The sequence below is a fragment of the Canis lupus genome, chromosome 3 (genome assembly GCF_048164855.1).
Source record: "Canis lupus baileyi chromosome 3, mCanLup2.hap1, whole genome shotgun sequence".
Taxonomy (NCBI): domain Eukaryota; kingdom Metazoa; phylum Chordata; class Mammalia; order Carnivora; family Canidae; genus Canis; species Canis lupus.
The window spans coordinates 35,489,426-35,505,026 of NC_132840.1; the positions used below are offsets into that span (position 1 = coordinate 35,489,426).

The window sequence follows — 15,601 nt, forward strand, 5'->3', positions numbered from 1 at the left end:
CTAAATAGGATCTCTTTGCTATTTTGAAATTTCATAGCTTTTGACGTTTGTTCATTTTTATGTTACATTATTCCAAAAAGCAGTTAGTGTCATTTAAAAACAACCATATAATTGTCTAGCTTCTTGGATGGTCATTTTAGAGGTGTCAATACTTTCCTTTCATTTAAATTGTTAATAATGTCACAGATTAATAATGATTACTTTGGATGCAGGAAATAGCCCTTTCTTTTTATTGAATCCTCAGGTTATATATAAAAAAAAAAAACCTGGGCATGAAGTTGGTGTTTTATAAATGTCTTTTGCTTATTCTCACTTCAAGTGGAAAAATACCCATCAAATCAGAGCCAAAAACATGCAAAGTAATGCAAGTTGGAAGGAGGTAGAATGGTTTATGGTAAGCAGTTGTGTCTACAAAATGTACAGAGGGGTTAAGAACTTGGATTTTTGAGCCATACAGACCCAAGGGCAAATTCTAGTTATGCTACTAGATAGTTATGCAGGTGAGTTAATAACATTTCCAAGCCTTTGTCTATCATCTGTAAAATGCAAAGACTATCTATCTTATTATAGATTGTTGTGAAAACTGAACAAGAGAATGCGTGGAAGTCCAAGCACAATACCTAGTTCACAGTAAATACTCAACAAGGGTATTTATACACTGTTAAATATTAGTAGTAGTGTCCTTATTAGTACCATTAGTAGTGTTAATGTCAATACTGAAAGAGCATTGCCTTTGGCATCAAGGTCTAATTATGATAGTTATTAGTTATGTGGTCTGTGTCAGGGTAAGGTCCTTTGAGGAGAAGATGACAAGACAGACAGGTTGTACAAGACAAGACCCTTGCTGGGGAGAATGATACCAAGGATAAAGAAGGAGGGAACAGGAGAGGGAAGGTGATGCAGGTCCAACACAGTGAAAGCAAAGTGGGAAGAAAGGAGCATCCGGTAGGAAGAATCTCTGCCGATCTGAGTACAGTTCTGAGAAAACCCTAGCCTGGCCAATGCAGAGTCTTAGAGCAGAAGCTGGAGAAATCTCACATTGGGCAACAGGGTACAGGCTCTTGTGGCACTGCTGTGCCTGGTCACTGCCTGGGAACAGGCTGGGTGAAGGGCGGCCTCAGTGTAAATGCCAGGCTCCATCAGAAGACACAGCAGCATTGTCATCTGCTCTGTACAGCAGGTTTTCTGTACAGGAGATCTGGATGATGCACCTCCATGCCTCCCACTTGGTCTCAGACTCATTAGTCCACCTGTTAGAGTCGGCTTGTCATCCATCTGTGACATGAAGAACACAATAAATACTCCCTGGAGAGAGTGCGAGATGTCACATAGATGATTTACATAGAGTATCTGGAACACAGCATTCAGAAAAGTTTCATTCTTTTTCTTTTGACCTCATTTTATTGTCCATCTTTAACTTCTCATCCCTTAAAGATAGACTCCCAATCTTTTCTGACTGCTTCTAAGCATCAAGGCAGCAGCTATTTAATAGCTCCACATTTTAAAATCCTTACTTTTGCCTTGTTCATTCAATCTTTGGCAAAATATACTAGAATTAAATTATCCAGATAATGTCTCTGGCCATTTTGTTCCTTTATCTAGATAAAAACAGTCTCCAAAGTGGGAGAAGGAGAACAGAGAAATGAAAAGCAACTCATATTTAGCATTAGGTTTCTTTTTCCTTGAGGGAATGAGCTTGCTTTTCTTTGAGATTAAATACTTTATGGGAACACTATGTCTTGAATCCTTCATCCTATTCAAGTCATTGGGGCATTCAAGAACTAGAATTATTTAGATCAGAGAAGATGAGCTGAGTGGGGAAGATTGCTATCTTGAGACTATTGGAGTTCTCAGAAAGAAACCCTTCTGAATTCTAGCCCACCAATACACCACACAAAGGGGAAGAGGTTGAAATAATTACATATTGCACAGAGAAATTGAAAAACATAAAACATCAATAATGGAGTCCTACAGAGGAGGTTTTTTTATAAGCTGTGGCAAGCAGAGATATAAATACACATAGTTTTTAAATGATTCTTTCTACCCCCAATCTTTTTCATAAGTTGCACTTGGCAGAAGCATTTTGCTTTGCTGCTGCTTGATTATAACAAATCACAAAGGTGTTGTGCAGTCTCAAAACCTTTTCACGGAGAAGTTCACTCTCCCAGCTTCAAACACCACCAGTTTATATTGGTTATTTTCCAAAGATTTCACAATGTTGTGTGGTTGTCTTTGGGTGCCTTGACATATAGACAAAATAAACAGTTTGATATTATTCTCTTCAGAAAGCTTCTCAATAAAGCATCTTTGTTGCATGTCTGGCTTAGTGAGACCAACCTTGTCTGTACCTGTTCATTCTGGATTTTTATTTGAATCAAGGACTATTGAGATCCATTCTACAAGATGAACGAGCACTCAGCTTTCTGTGATGACATGTTGAGGTACTAAATGGTCAGATTTCCTGTTAAAGACCTTCAAAAGTTACTGCTTACCAAAAAAGATTTTTTGGCATAGGCTTCATTTCTAAATAGTGACGTATTTAAGATCCTAAAAAATGCAATAGATAATATAATAAGCATCCATGTATGCACAACCTAGCCTTTGTCAAATATTAACTTTTTGCTATAATTGCATCAAATTTGTTTAAAATTGACACCAAAAATTATATCTAGGTACACAAGTCCTTAGATACTCTCCTTTTCATTCCCTTACTTCCCTTCTTGGAAGTGAGCAGAGTCTGATTTTGATATACATCGTTCCCACATATGTTTTTTATACTTCTGCTATATATGAAATATATCCAGAAACAATTCATGGCATTTTTCAGGTTTTAAAATGCACATAAATGTTATCTTTTATATAGCAAACTGAAATCAATGTTTGCATGTGGTGTGAGAGAAATACGTTTGTATTTTTTTCTTTCCAAGTAAAGAGCTACTATTCTCAGCCCTTCTCCGTGTATATGTTATAATTCACCCTATCTCCTTTGATCAATTTATTCGGGGTTTTAGTTTTAGTTTTTGCTCTATTTCTTCTTGTGTCAGTTGCAATAAGTTATATTCATGTAGGAGATCATCTGTTTCTTCTAAGTTTTCAAATTTTTTGACGTAAAGTTGTCCATGGAAGTGCTTTAATATTTTTCATTTCTCTTACTTTTATAGGTCAGGCCACTTCTTAACTCTTAAGGCCTATTATGAACATTGCCTGCTTCCTTTGTTTCTTAATTAACTTCTCTGGAGGTTTTACTCTTGAATTTATGTTTTAAAAATGAATAATGGTTTTAATTTTAACAATCCTCTATAATATAGCTTTGTTTTCTATGCTTTTACGTTTGTTCTTTTTTTTTATTTTTTTTTATTTTTTTTTATTTTTATTTATTTATTTATTTATTTATTTATTTATTTTTACGTTTGTTCTTACACCGTTCATTTCTTCTTATGGGTTTACACTTTTTAAAATTTTCTAATTTGTTGAGTTTAATATTCATATATTCAGGTTTCTTTTGTAATATAGCAATTCAAAGTTGTGATTTTTTTTCTGCTATTGTTGTGTTAGCCAATTTTCACCAGTGTTGACACTATCACTCACAAGTTTATATTCTTGGATTGGCTAGTAGAAGACAGGGGACAGAAATAAATGAATAAATACATAAATACATTTTATAAGTGATTAGCTATAGACAAATGAGTAAGAAATGGGAATGAGGAGGGCTAGGGGTAGGGAGGGGACTTTGTGATTTTAAATGGAATTATGAAGCCATGCCTCACACACAAGGTGATATCTATGCAAAGACCCTAGGGAGGGGAAGGAAAGCACTGTGCAGATATTTGATGGAAGAGCATCCAGCCAGAGGAAACCACAAGGTCAAGGTTCTGTGAGGGAAACTTGACCAAAGCATTTGAATTAGAGCAAGGAGGGAGGTATGGCTGGAGCAGAGCAGACAAAGCAGAGGCTTGAAGGAGGACACATTCGAAGAGTGAACAGAGCATGTCAAACTGGGTTGTACAGGCCAGTATTTTTACCCTTAATGGGATTGAAAGCCAGGAGAAGGTAAGCAGATCACCATGATATGATCCAACTTCTATGTTTTTCAGGTTCAGATGTTGAGAGCAGACCAGGCAAGGGTAGCAGGAGGAAGGTCAGGCAGAAGGCTATGGAAATAATCCTGGTGAAAGATAAAGTTGGGTTGGATTTCCGTCATGGTGGTGAGTGTAGTTAGGAAGAAACACAGAATGATTGTAGTTATCAGCTTCCAGCCATTACTTTCATTTGCCATTTCTGTTTGCCATTTTGCATTCCATCTGCTATGTCTCTTAAATTTCTTTTCTTATATAAATTTATTTTTTATTGGTGTTCAATTTGCCAACATACAGAATAACACCCAGTGCTCATCCTGTCAAGCGCCCCCCTCAGTGCCCGTCCCCCAGTCACCCCCACCCCCCGCCCACCTCCCCTTCCACCCCCCTAGTTCGTTTCCCAGAGTTAGGAGTCTTGCATGACCCTGGAGACCTGGGCTCGAGTCCCACATAGGGTTCCCTGCAGGGATCCTGCTTCTCCCTCTGCCTGTGTCTCTGCCTCTCTTTCTCTCTCTGTCTCTCATGAATAAATAAATAAAATCTTAAAAAACAACAACAACAACAACAACAACAATATTCTTAGTCATTTCTTTGGGTCTAGTTTGCAGTTTACTAATTTTTCTTCAGCTTATTCTAGGTTACTATTTATGCTACATATTGATTTCAATATCAATAACTATTTTTCATTTATATATTCTTTTTCAGATACATTTTCAATGTTGTCTTGAAAATATATGAAGTTCCTTTTTAAATGTTTTTAATCATTTTAAATATACTCACTTCAGAGTTTCTATTACCTGAAGTTCTTGGAGGTCTACTTCTGTTGTTTATTGGTCTTCTATCTCTCCCTAAGGATTATTCCTTCACAAATTATGTAATTTTCCTTGTGAGCTAATCTTCGGTGGGGCTTCAGCTTGAAAAATATTTTGTAAACTTGTTTGATGGTAAGTCCTGCCAGAATGGTTTTGTGCTTTCTTCTCCCTGGAGCTACCAAAATAATAGCTGTCTGGAATTCCTTTTCTGTTAATTTCTCAGCTTGTAGTTCTCCAGATCTCTCCTGCAGTATTTATTCAACCTCCAAACTCACGCATAGCAGATTGTTGGTAAGAAATCACCAGAGATGATGATTTTGTTTTTATGTCCAGGCTGATGCACAGATCTTATTTATGAATTCCTCTATCAGTAGATAGATTCCTTGAAGCCCTATATTTTATTTCCATAACCCTTGAGGGGCTCTTACTTTGTGGGTAGATATCAGGTATGCAACCATCTATCCTCAACACTCAGAGCTGTCTCATTAATTGTCTGCTTAGGCATATCAAAGTCAAGACCTTGTTAGAAACAGGGTCAGCTCATGAGCTTGTTTGGGGAAGTTTCCAGAGTTTGGGGATTCCTACAGACTTTCCTTTCTTGTCAACTCAACTATATTTTTAAATGATGTTTGTTGTGTCTTATAGAGCTGTTCAGTGTGACACATTGACAAACATGAAGTCTGGCCCTTTATAATCTGTTGATGGTTTATCTTTCTGGGTTCATATTCCATGTATCACCCACAGTAGCTACATAAGTTGGCCAAATGGGCAAATTAGTACTTTCCTGCTTCTGTTTTCTTCTGGATTTCTTCCTTTGCTAATCTCTTATGTCCATATATGACTCATACATTAAGGCCCTGCTTTAGGAAGACATCCCTCATCTGCCAAAGAGAAGTGATCTCTCCCACACCGTCTTTGCTGTGTCTCTTATTTAGTGCCTATCGACTCCCACACCTATTGTGCCTATTGTTATGCTCTTATTTTTCTAACTTTACCCAACTCTGAACATTGAACTGGAAACTTTTGATGCAGGACAAGATCTGTGGTTAATTCATTTTGTATATATACCAGATGTAGCACTATAGTCTTTCAGAGTCTGAGAGCTTATTAAATAAAATTGAATTTAAGCAGAGTTTCAAACAGAAGCTATAATATAAACATAGAATGGGATTTGTATACACCCAGTGAATGCATAGATTAGGTATCTGTAAATCCATTATAATCTCAAAACCTAATGAAAGTGATAGTTGTCTAAATGTTTGAACCTGTCACATTTCAGGCACTCTGTTAGTGCTTTACTTATATGATCTCTAATTCTTATGACAATTCAGAAAAACAGATGAGGTTAGGGTAGTTCCTCAAGATCACAGAGGTGAGGTAATAAGAGGCAGATTTGAGGTTTGAATCTAGATCTATTTGGCTTCCAAAACAACAAAAGGCAAATGCACATAAATACTGACATAGAAAAGCTATATGCAGGATTGTTTTACTCTGTGTAGATAATCAGAAATCGTGGGCCGATGTAGGTGGGATTGGAATGAAGCCTTCAGGGTCACCTCCTCCAGGGAGCTCTGGTTCTACCTATTGGTTAATTTCCTCTTACTGAGCTTCCACAGTCCTCTCTGTATTTACCTTAATTATTATGCTTTAATTAGTTGATTTTAATAGTCTATTTATGAGATTATCTCCCCATTAGGGAACAACTGACTTGAAAACAGGAACTTTGTTTATTTTTTAACTCTGTTTTTCCATTTTGTTCCCATAAGATATGAATAGTGTTCTTATCAATTTTTTTACATACCATATCCTAGTCTTGGAGGTTCACAATACATATTAATAGATAAAGGTTTTAACAAGTTCTGCAGAAAAGAGATTCATTTAGTCTTAACTAAAGAAGCATTTTCCAACCTCACTTGACCACAGGATCTTTTATCTCAGAATACATATTAATATGTTGTGTATCTAATGCTTCAGAAAATAAATCTTGAGAAATAGTGTTTTTCCATGACTTTCTTGAATGTTCCATTTCTCCTTATTTTTGGGATGGCAGGTGAGTAATGATAGTGATAGATAGTGGAACCCACTAATTTTATTATATAAAAGGAATTCCCCTCATACCAATTGCTAAAAGAAAGTATGTTGTGTAGTAAGAGGTAAACACAGTAAGAGAGGTAAACACAGAGATGTTAAAGAAAACTCAACTGTTAGCAAGAGAATGTATTTGGCATTTCTGCCTTTGAGGTTACCATACTCCTTCTAGGGATGTGGGAGGTGGGGCTCTACTCAAACTCAAATCTACTCTTTGCTTTGATTTCTCCTTTAGAACGCAATCCTATTCCTTCAGAAGCATGGATTTCTTTGTCCATTCTTTCTGGTGAAGCACATAAATCTCAGTGGCAGCTGTAATATTGAGAAATACAAAATACAGAGGAAAGAGTTCAACAGTTTTCTCAGTGCTTATGGCAGCCAAGGGCTGAGCCCTGTGTGTCGTAAATGACAGGCCTGTCCAGGGGAAAAACCCTGTGTAGGCAGTTTTTATCCCTTTTTAAATTTTTTTGGTGTTAAGGAGTGGAATCTTTCAGTAGCAGAAGAGGTTGCAATCAGCCTCACCTGTTTTTTTTATATCTCACAGCACCTCAGGGAAAAAAGAGAGGGAAGATGACCTGGGGGAAGCAGAGGGGCAGTGATGCCAAGCTTTCCAAAAGATGTACTATGTAGAGGGCCCTTAACCACTTTGGTATCTCTGGTCCCATGAAATGATTCTTGAAAAGTCTCTTTTTCTGTAGCCATAAATGCCTCCACTATGATCCTCAGGAAAACACTCGTAAAACACACTCATGTGAGGAATTCAATGTTATTTGTCTCCTGGGTCCCTGGTATACTACATACACAGGCACAGCCCTATATTTAATACCAAGACATTTGGGTGTAGTGCACCCCAAGATTCTCAGTGCTCACTACAATTATAAAACACTTGCTGAGGCAGAGTAACAAAGATATTTTTATTCCTCAAAGTTGTTTCTGTCTTATTGACTGCTTGGTAATTGGGTAGACTCCTAAATCAAAAACAAAAGTTGATTTTAAAACATTGCTGGTGACATTTTCACAAGGGAACATGACTATTGCTAAGGACCTATCATGAATTAGCATTATGTCTTTTTATTCCACTAAATTCTCATGGTGCCCTACAAGGTAGTTATTATTCCCATTTTGCATATTAGGAAAATAGATCTCAGAGGTTAGGAGGTCACAGAGCTACAGAATAGTGGAGGCAGCCCTTGAAACCAGGTCTGCTGTGTCTCCAACAGTGTAAGAGCAAGTAGGGGGGGAGGTGGGGGCAATTTTAGGTCGTTACCTGTGAGGTCACTCCTGCATAAAGATGTGAAGGACAGTAGCTCACAGTCAGTGTGGGAATGTACTACCGAGAGACATGGGAATAGGGAGGCATGAAGGCTGGGGCCATTAATGTACTCATCTGTCACACTGGGCACATAAGCCAGGGTTGTGGAGCACAAAAACAGACTGGGAGAGGAGGCAGGGTCCAGACCCAGGGCCTTGTGCGGCATGCTAACATGGTCTTGTTTCATTTTAAGGCCAAGAAGAAAGCCCTGACAGAGACTTGGTCTAGCTGGTACCAGTAAAAGTGGAGACCAGTGGGCGGAGTTGAGATATGTTGTATTCATTGAATGGACAGAAAAATTTGGTGATGTTTTAGACGTGGAGACTTAAGAATAATGGATCTCTGAGGTTTTGGTGAATGATGGCACCATTCCCAGATAGAGAGAGAGATAGAGAAGGACAGGGGCTTCAGTGACAAGAATCAAGAGTATTATTTAAGCATAATAATGCTTAGCCAGTGTCCATATGAGGAGGGCAGAAACTACTAGTTTTTCACCCAAAGAGGAATTTGTTGCTGGAAAATGGTGGCACAGGTCATAGTTGCATTAAAACCTTTGAAGTTTAAGTAGGTACTTTCACTTTTTATGGGTTCTTTCCTCCATTTTTTTCTTCTTTCTGATTAAAAAATGATAATTAAAACATTTTCAGAGCCCCTAAAACTGTTGTGGGCTCAAGGTACGTTGCCTGCCATGACTAACAGCTAAGTTGGCTGTACTAATGGCATTGAAAGGGACTGGAGAGCAGAAGGGATGGAGTATTGCATAGGGATGGGGAAACAGCTGCTCCCAGCAGGCAGGAGCTCATCAGCCACACTCACCCACTGAAAGTGAGGAAACCACCAGTTCTCACTGCCTCGCAGGGGCCCTCATTGCTCTCTCAAACGCTGCAGCAACCTCTACTACTGAAGGAACATAAACTGTCATTACAGAAACTGCTGGAATCCTGGCAGCTGCCACTGAGCAGAAGGCATCAAGGTCACCGTGGCCAGAGATGCTGCCAGGAGTGCAAGTGTTTTTAATTGCATTCCCTTCCTCATCGCCATGTAATGCCTTTTATTGGCAGCATCCGATACAAATCCAGCAGATTTTAGAGTCTGGGAGTTGTCATTTGCAGGCTTCCAGTCCTCGCAGTCCCAGGAGAACATGAGAGAGCAAACACAGGGTTAATAATCAACCAATAAATATCTGGCACATGCATGTGAAGTCTGAGATGTCTGTGGAACATACTACAGGAAGCATCAAGTGAGATCACTTGGGAGGGAGCGTAGAGAAAGAAGAGCTGGTGAAGTCTATGAATGAGATCACCAACACTTCCATCAGACAAGGGATGAGACAAGGACGAAGCCGACTGAAGAGCCAGAGAAGAAAAGCAGCCGCTTGTAAGGGCAAAAGGGGCGGAGGATCTACTGTGTTAAATGCAGCTAATAGGTTGAGTCAGGTGAAAACATAAAGGTGTCACTGGATTTCACATCATGAGCATCACAGGTAACCTTGACGAAGGTAGTTTCCATGAAGTACTGTGCAGGGACACCAAAATGGCTTTGTGTTTCATGATTACTTTATGAAAACCCCTGTGATGTGTGGATTATTACCCCACATATCTACTGAGCGCTGGGATAAGATTCCAAACTCAGGTTACTGACAAGTCCAGTGAGTTCTCTTTCTACTATTTCAAAAATTCATAAAATAATCACTCTCCTTTACAAACGATGACATGGCAAAACAGAATGTTCCAATCCTTTCTTGCAGAAATTCTGGCCACGTGCAACTTGGTCCACACGGAATCTCAAATTCAAAAACCTACTTGGATACAAGATTCCACAGCCGCTAGGAGTTCTCCTCGAGAGGCACAGTGAGTGTGTGCAGATGGAAACCAGGAGTAGGTATGGTCTTCTCATTACCACCTCCCCCAACACTTATTTTATCATCCTTTCCTTAAAGACCAGGGAAGATTTTGTGTTCTGATTCCTTTATTTTCAGGCAACTGCAGGGAACTTTAGATCACATCTGTCAGCTAAAAATTCCAAGGAAGCTGCCTGCATGCTAGTCGGGCTTCAGAAGATGAAAGGTCAAGTAATAACTGGTGAGGGAGACGAGCTGCAAAAGAGGAAAATGAAAATCTATTGAAAAATGGGGAGTTACTGTAGAAGGCTACGGAGCTGAGAAGGGCCCAGGAGAACATTCCCAACTGATTCCAAAATGGCCATGAAGTCACTGCTCCAGAATCAGCAGTACCAGCAGGAATATTAAGATAGGGAGAGGAAGATTCCAAGGAAGAGTGACGTTTGGTCATTTCTGAGGCCTTCAGTTTTCTGGGAGAAAACCTGGTACTTTTCCTTTGGTCAATTCCTAAATCTGTCACCTGGGTTTTGCAACGGTCTCCTAATTCATCTCCCTGCCTGGGGCACGGCTCTCTGTGTGACTCTCTGCACAAGAGCAAATACACGGCCTTTTTGTGTCAGAATCATCAAGTCCTGTGTGAAGGAGAAGGGAGGGAAGGGGCTGATGGAGGCTTGCCTGCATGGGTGCAGTCCAGAATGATAGGGGGAGCACAGGGTTCTATCAATCAGGTTGCTTGCACTCGTATCCTGGCTACTCCACCTTTTACTATCCGGGCACCTCTGAAGAAGTCACTAACCCTGCTCTGCATCAGTTTTTCTCATCTGAAAACAATGAGATTAAGAGTGCCAACCTCTTAAGATCAGTGTGATTTTTAGAAGGGCTACTATGTATGAAGTGTCTAGACAAGTACCTGATACATAGTAAGCACTCAGTAAGGGTGAACAAAAAGGAAAAGGTAACACTGCCTTGAAATGTAGTACAAATCATGTAGGTCCAGCCTTTCTGTTGATGATCCACATTGAGAATTTTTACCAAGGTCCCACTTTAGTAGATTGATATGTATATTTTACACACACACACACACACACACACACACACACACACACATACTCACAGGCAACAGGTGCTTGGCCAGATTCTATTTAGAAATTTAATGACGATAAGACACTACCAAAGGGATTTTGTAATAGGTCTATGAAAACATCCAAGGGCCCTACTCTCCCTTCTCCTTACACCATGATTACTGTGGTTGGAGACAAGGAGTGTTTTTCTTCTTTATTCAGTACTTCTTGAAGGAGCCAAGGCATACCCAGCAGGAATTCTGACTCCATGGCAGAGGCTAGGCATGGGTATGGCACCCTGAGCTGGATAGTGCAGCTTCGTCTCCTAGAGAAGCCGAATAACACATTTCATGATCCAGGTAAGGATAGAGATGACTTGCTGATGAATGGCAAAGCTTATACTAGCACACCAGTTGACCACAGCTGACGCAAGGCAGCGATATGGAATCCGGCAATCTGATGACTGCCTGACTTTCTGTTGATCTCTTTAGGGTCTCATTCTCCTCTCACTTCTCCCACCTTCACAATTGGCTCCTATATTTCATCTTTCCTTTCTTGGCTGGTCCCTTCTCTTCTAGGTTGTGATAAGATGAAACTTTTGTGGCTGAGTTCAAGATGTTGGCAGGTTTGGTTTCTGCTGAGGCATCTCTCCTCAGCTTGCAGATGGCTGCCTTCTTGCCATGTCCTCTATGGGCTTTCCTTTTTGCGCATGCATCCCTGCTGCCCCTCTCTGTGCCCCAATTTACTCTTCTTATAAGGACACTGGTCAGATTGGGTTGGGGCCCACCATATGGGCCTAATTTTAACTCACTTGCCTCTTTAAAGATGCTATTTCCAAATACAGTCACATTGTAAGGTACTAGGGGTTAAGGCTTCCACATATGAGTTTGGGGCAGGGGGTACACAATTCAGACCATAATACTTACTCATGGAGTTTGTGTGCCTACTGGGTGTTGCTCCCTTTCTCAGACCTTAGAATCATTTTGGATGCTGCAAACTGATGTGGACACTCACATCAGTTTTTGTACATCACAAGCTTGGCACCACAGTTACTGCTAAAAATGCATTTTCTTTTCTTTTTTTTAAGATTTTATTTATTTTTTTGAGAGAGGTGGAGATAGCAATAGATATTGGGAGAGAGCATGAGCAGGGAAGAGAGAGAGAAGCCGACTCCTCACTGAGCAGGGAGTCCAATACAAGGCTCTATCCCAGGACACTGGGATCATGAACTGAGCCAAAGGTAGATGAAATGCCTAATCAACTGAGCCACCCAGGTGCCCTGAAACTGCATTTTCAAAGAGATATGACATTGTCAAACAAAATGTAACATAATGTTGAGACAGTGAATTACTTCAGACTAGTAATTTGGAGTCCAATAGATGCCAAGGATCACTGTGTTTCCTTTGAAAATCTGAGAAATCCTGAAATGCCCCTATAACTGCTCTGGTTACCCTAAGGTAACTTGGCACCCAGTTTGCGAACTCTTACATACATATCTATCAAGTTTGGTCTTCCCAATAATTCAGAGTTATGTATAATTCTTTAGACTATTTATGAGAGAAGGAAATGGATGCTGAGATTAGATACGCAATTTCACTAAGGTTACACAGTTAGTAAATAGTACACTTAGGTCTGTTTGCCTCCAAAGCTCAGTTTTTCCTCTGTTGCTGGGGCAGGCAGACTTGATTAGCATGCAATGTCCAGTCCTACCTCCTTTCAACATACCATATTTCCCTGCACTGCTGAAAGCTAAATGAAAAACCACTCTTTCCAGATTCCTGTGTGGCAAAGGTTCAGCATCAAAGGAGGACTTGCAAATCACATGTACTCACAAGAGATTTTAAAGGGGGAGTAAGATGGAGGTCATCACCAGGCCTGAGATGTGAGCAGTTTTTCCTACAGTGTCATTCCAGCAACTTGACTTAGGCTTGACTATCAAGATTATTAAAGCACTGAGCAGACTCAGTGTCCCTTTGCCCAATTAACACATTTCTGGAGGTCAAGGTGGTGACAGCAACGGGAGCTTCCTTGGATTGCAGCCACTGAGGTATGTTCTTGAACTCAGTTGTTTCAGTAGCTAGTTCCACATTCCTCACTTTTTTGACTGCGCAGAAATAGCAGCTCTGGGGTGTGGGGGAAGAAGTGTGATTCTTGTGATGCTCTGGGGCATTTCTAGATATACAGCTACTGTCCACACTTCCAGCCCTTTTAATACTTTAGAAAGCCCTGAATTCCCTGTTAAAAGATCTTTAAAAATCCTTGAGTGATATATGTTTCCTACACATATGTCTGAGTGATATCATTATATTGTACATACATAATAACTTATGAGAGAATAGCTATTACACTTGTAGTAAAGAAATAGAAAGCATAAAAGAGCATTCCAGCCATCATGGCCTGTGTGTTTAGAAGACTCAGATAGAAGGAAATTTAGAAACATCTCACAAAGTTAGCAAATTATATTCTATGAAAGTCCAGTGGCTATAAAAGAACATTGCTGGGAAATTAATGGGCTACTTCCTTTTTATGCTTTTAGAATTTAAGAAATAGTTTAAATAGGTGGTTTAAATAATAAACTTTGCCATATTCATACCATGAGCTTTTTTTTTTTTTTTTGAGGGGGGATGCATACATACATATACCTAGATGGTGAACTCTATAATTAACACTTATGTTGCCAAGAAATGGAGGCTCTATTTTGACACAAATAAAATAGATTAATAAATCAAATTTGGCTGATTATCAAAAGAAGGTATTCCTCTCAATAATCCTACAGTTTGAGAATGCCCCAAGGTTCTATATGGTCTTAAATCTAGGAAATTATCTTTCCTTAGAGGTTATTCCCAACAAAATGAATTGAGTTGTGCCTTGGTGATTGATCCCACCAAAGAATGGGGCAGCCTCTCTTTAATATCCAGTCTAAATGTCATTGAGACCTAAGTTTGCCTTGTAAATCATAGAAGAACAACAGAGATATGTTTGCCCTGGGTCAGTGGTATCAGTCAGGGCCTTGGCAGGAAAATGCAAATCACTCTCAAAGAAGGAATTGAAGAGGGTTTTAATGAAAGCCCTATTTACAGTTAAGGTCAGGGTTAAGAGAACCAATCTGGGTTGGTGAAAGTCTTGGGGACTGGAGTTGTAATTGGCTATAGCTTCTGCCTGGCGTGCCCTCTCTCCCTGCTAATCCAGACCTAGAGGTCATCACACCCCTCTAATTTCTGAAAGGACAGGGGAGAGGGAGGTTACTGGGCTATGGAGAGAGTGCTGGTCACAGGAGAGGATGCACCTGGCATATGCTACATTTAAGAAAACATGAGTGACAAGGCTTTTTTAGTTTTTGCTTTCACTAACTCCATGGGGAAGCTTGGAAAGATGTTTATTCGGTGGGTCCTTCAATCTAAGGTGTCAGCAAGCCAGCCACCACTCTCACTTCAGGTGCCCATGGCAGACATTGCAGAGCCCAGAGGCAATCTTAGATCACAGATAAAACATTAGAACCTTCCTCAATATAGCATGCCAGACAGCCACTAGTAAGGAACAGGTTGGAGGCAGAACATGAGATTCATCACATTCACAATCACTGAATATTCAACTGGTCAGCAATGTGTTGAAATCAAGTGAACATCTGGGTATTTAGCTTGTGCCTCACAATATATAAAGGATTCTGATAAAGAAGAGAAAGCCCAGTATAGAGCAGTTCATTTAGTTGAAGGACTCAATAATGTTTTCCTGAAAATTAGCAGACTTAGAGGTGCCGATAGTAAACTTTTCATTTATCTGCAAGACTTGTGCTAAAAGGGGGGCAGCTAAGTTTACTGTGGCTCAGAGGAAAGAACTAGAGCCATGGGGGAAGAAGCATCCAAGAGGGGGGCATCTATCAGCTGTTTAGTGTTCAGAGCTAACCAAAAATGGTGTAACTTTTAAGTTCAGTTGAACCTGGATGAACCTGTCTCAGGGTGTTTTCAAATAAAACAATTTCTGATTTAGGAAAGTGGGTAGGCTAGAGGACTACTAATATCCATTCCAGGTGTACATTTCCATAGTTCTAGGCCATTCTGTGTGTTTGGTGGTACACACCAGGTCTCGGAGGGCAGCTTAAAGGAAAGCCATACTCATTCGCTTGGGAATCTTCAGATGGGTATAGCATTGGCAAATTCCCATACAATCCATTTGCCAGCTTTATTTTATAATGTGTCAGCCAGAAAGAACTCCCCTAGCCAATACTTTGTGCCCTCAAAAGGAAAGCTCACGACACAGTAAATTATTGATGATGCTGCCAAAAAGGAATTTCACTCTCAGATCAAATTTGGATTAAATGTAGTAAATCCACAGCATTAGTTTTTAATAACTAAAAAGTTCTGTAGATGTGCTTGAAGAGAATAAAACTACCCCCTTTAAAGGTCTGTTTGATG

At 39.8% G+C, this 15,601-nt stretch overlaps 1 long non-coding RNA gene across 1 annotated transcript in view; it reads right to left on the reverse strand.

The window, feature by feature from the left end:
- Positions 1 to 201: 201 nt before the first annotated feature.
- LOC140630362 (uncharacterized) overlaps positions 202 to 15,601 on the reverse strand; it is a 35,378-nt gene continuing 19,978 nt past the window's right edge. The window contains exons 2-3 of the long non-coding RNA XR_012028129.1: positions 4,023 to 4,165; positions 202 to 1,275 (exon numbers count right to left, since the gene is read on the reverse strand). This is a non-coding gene — a long non-coding RNA (uncharacterized lncRNA). The remainder of the gene's footprint in view (positions 1,276 to 4,022; positions 4,166 to 15,601) is intronic.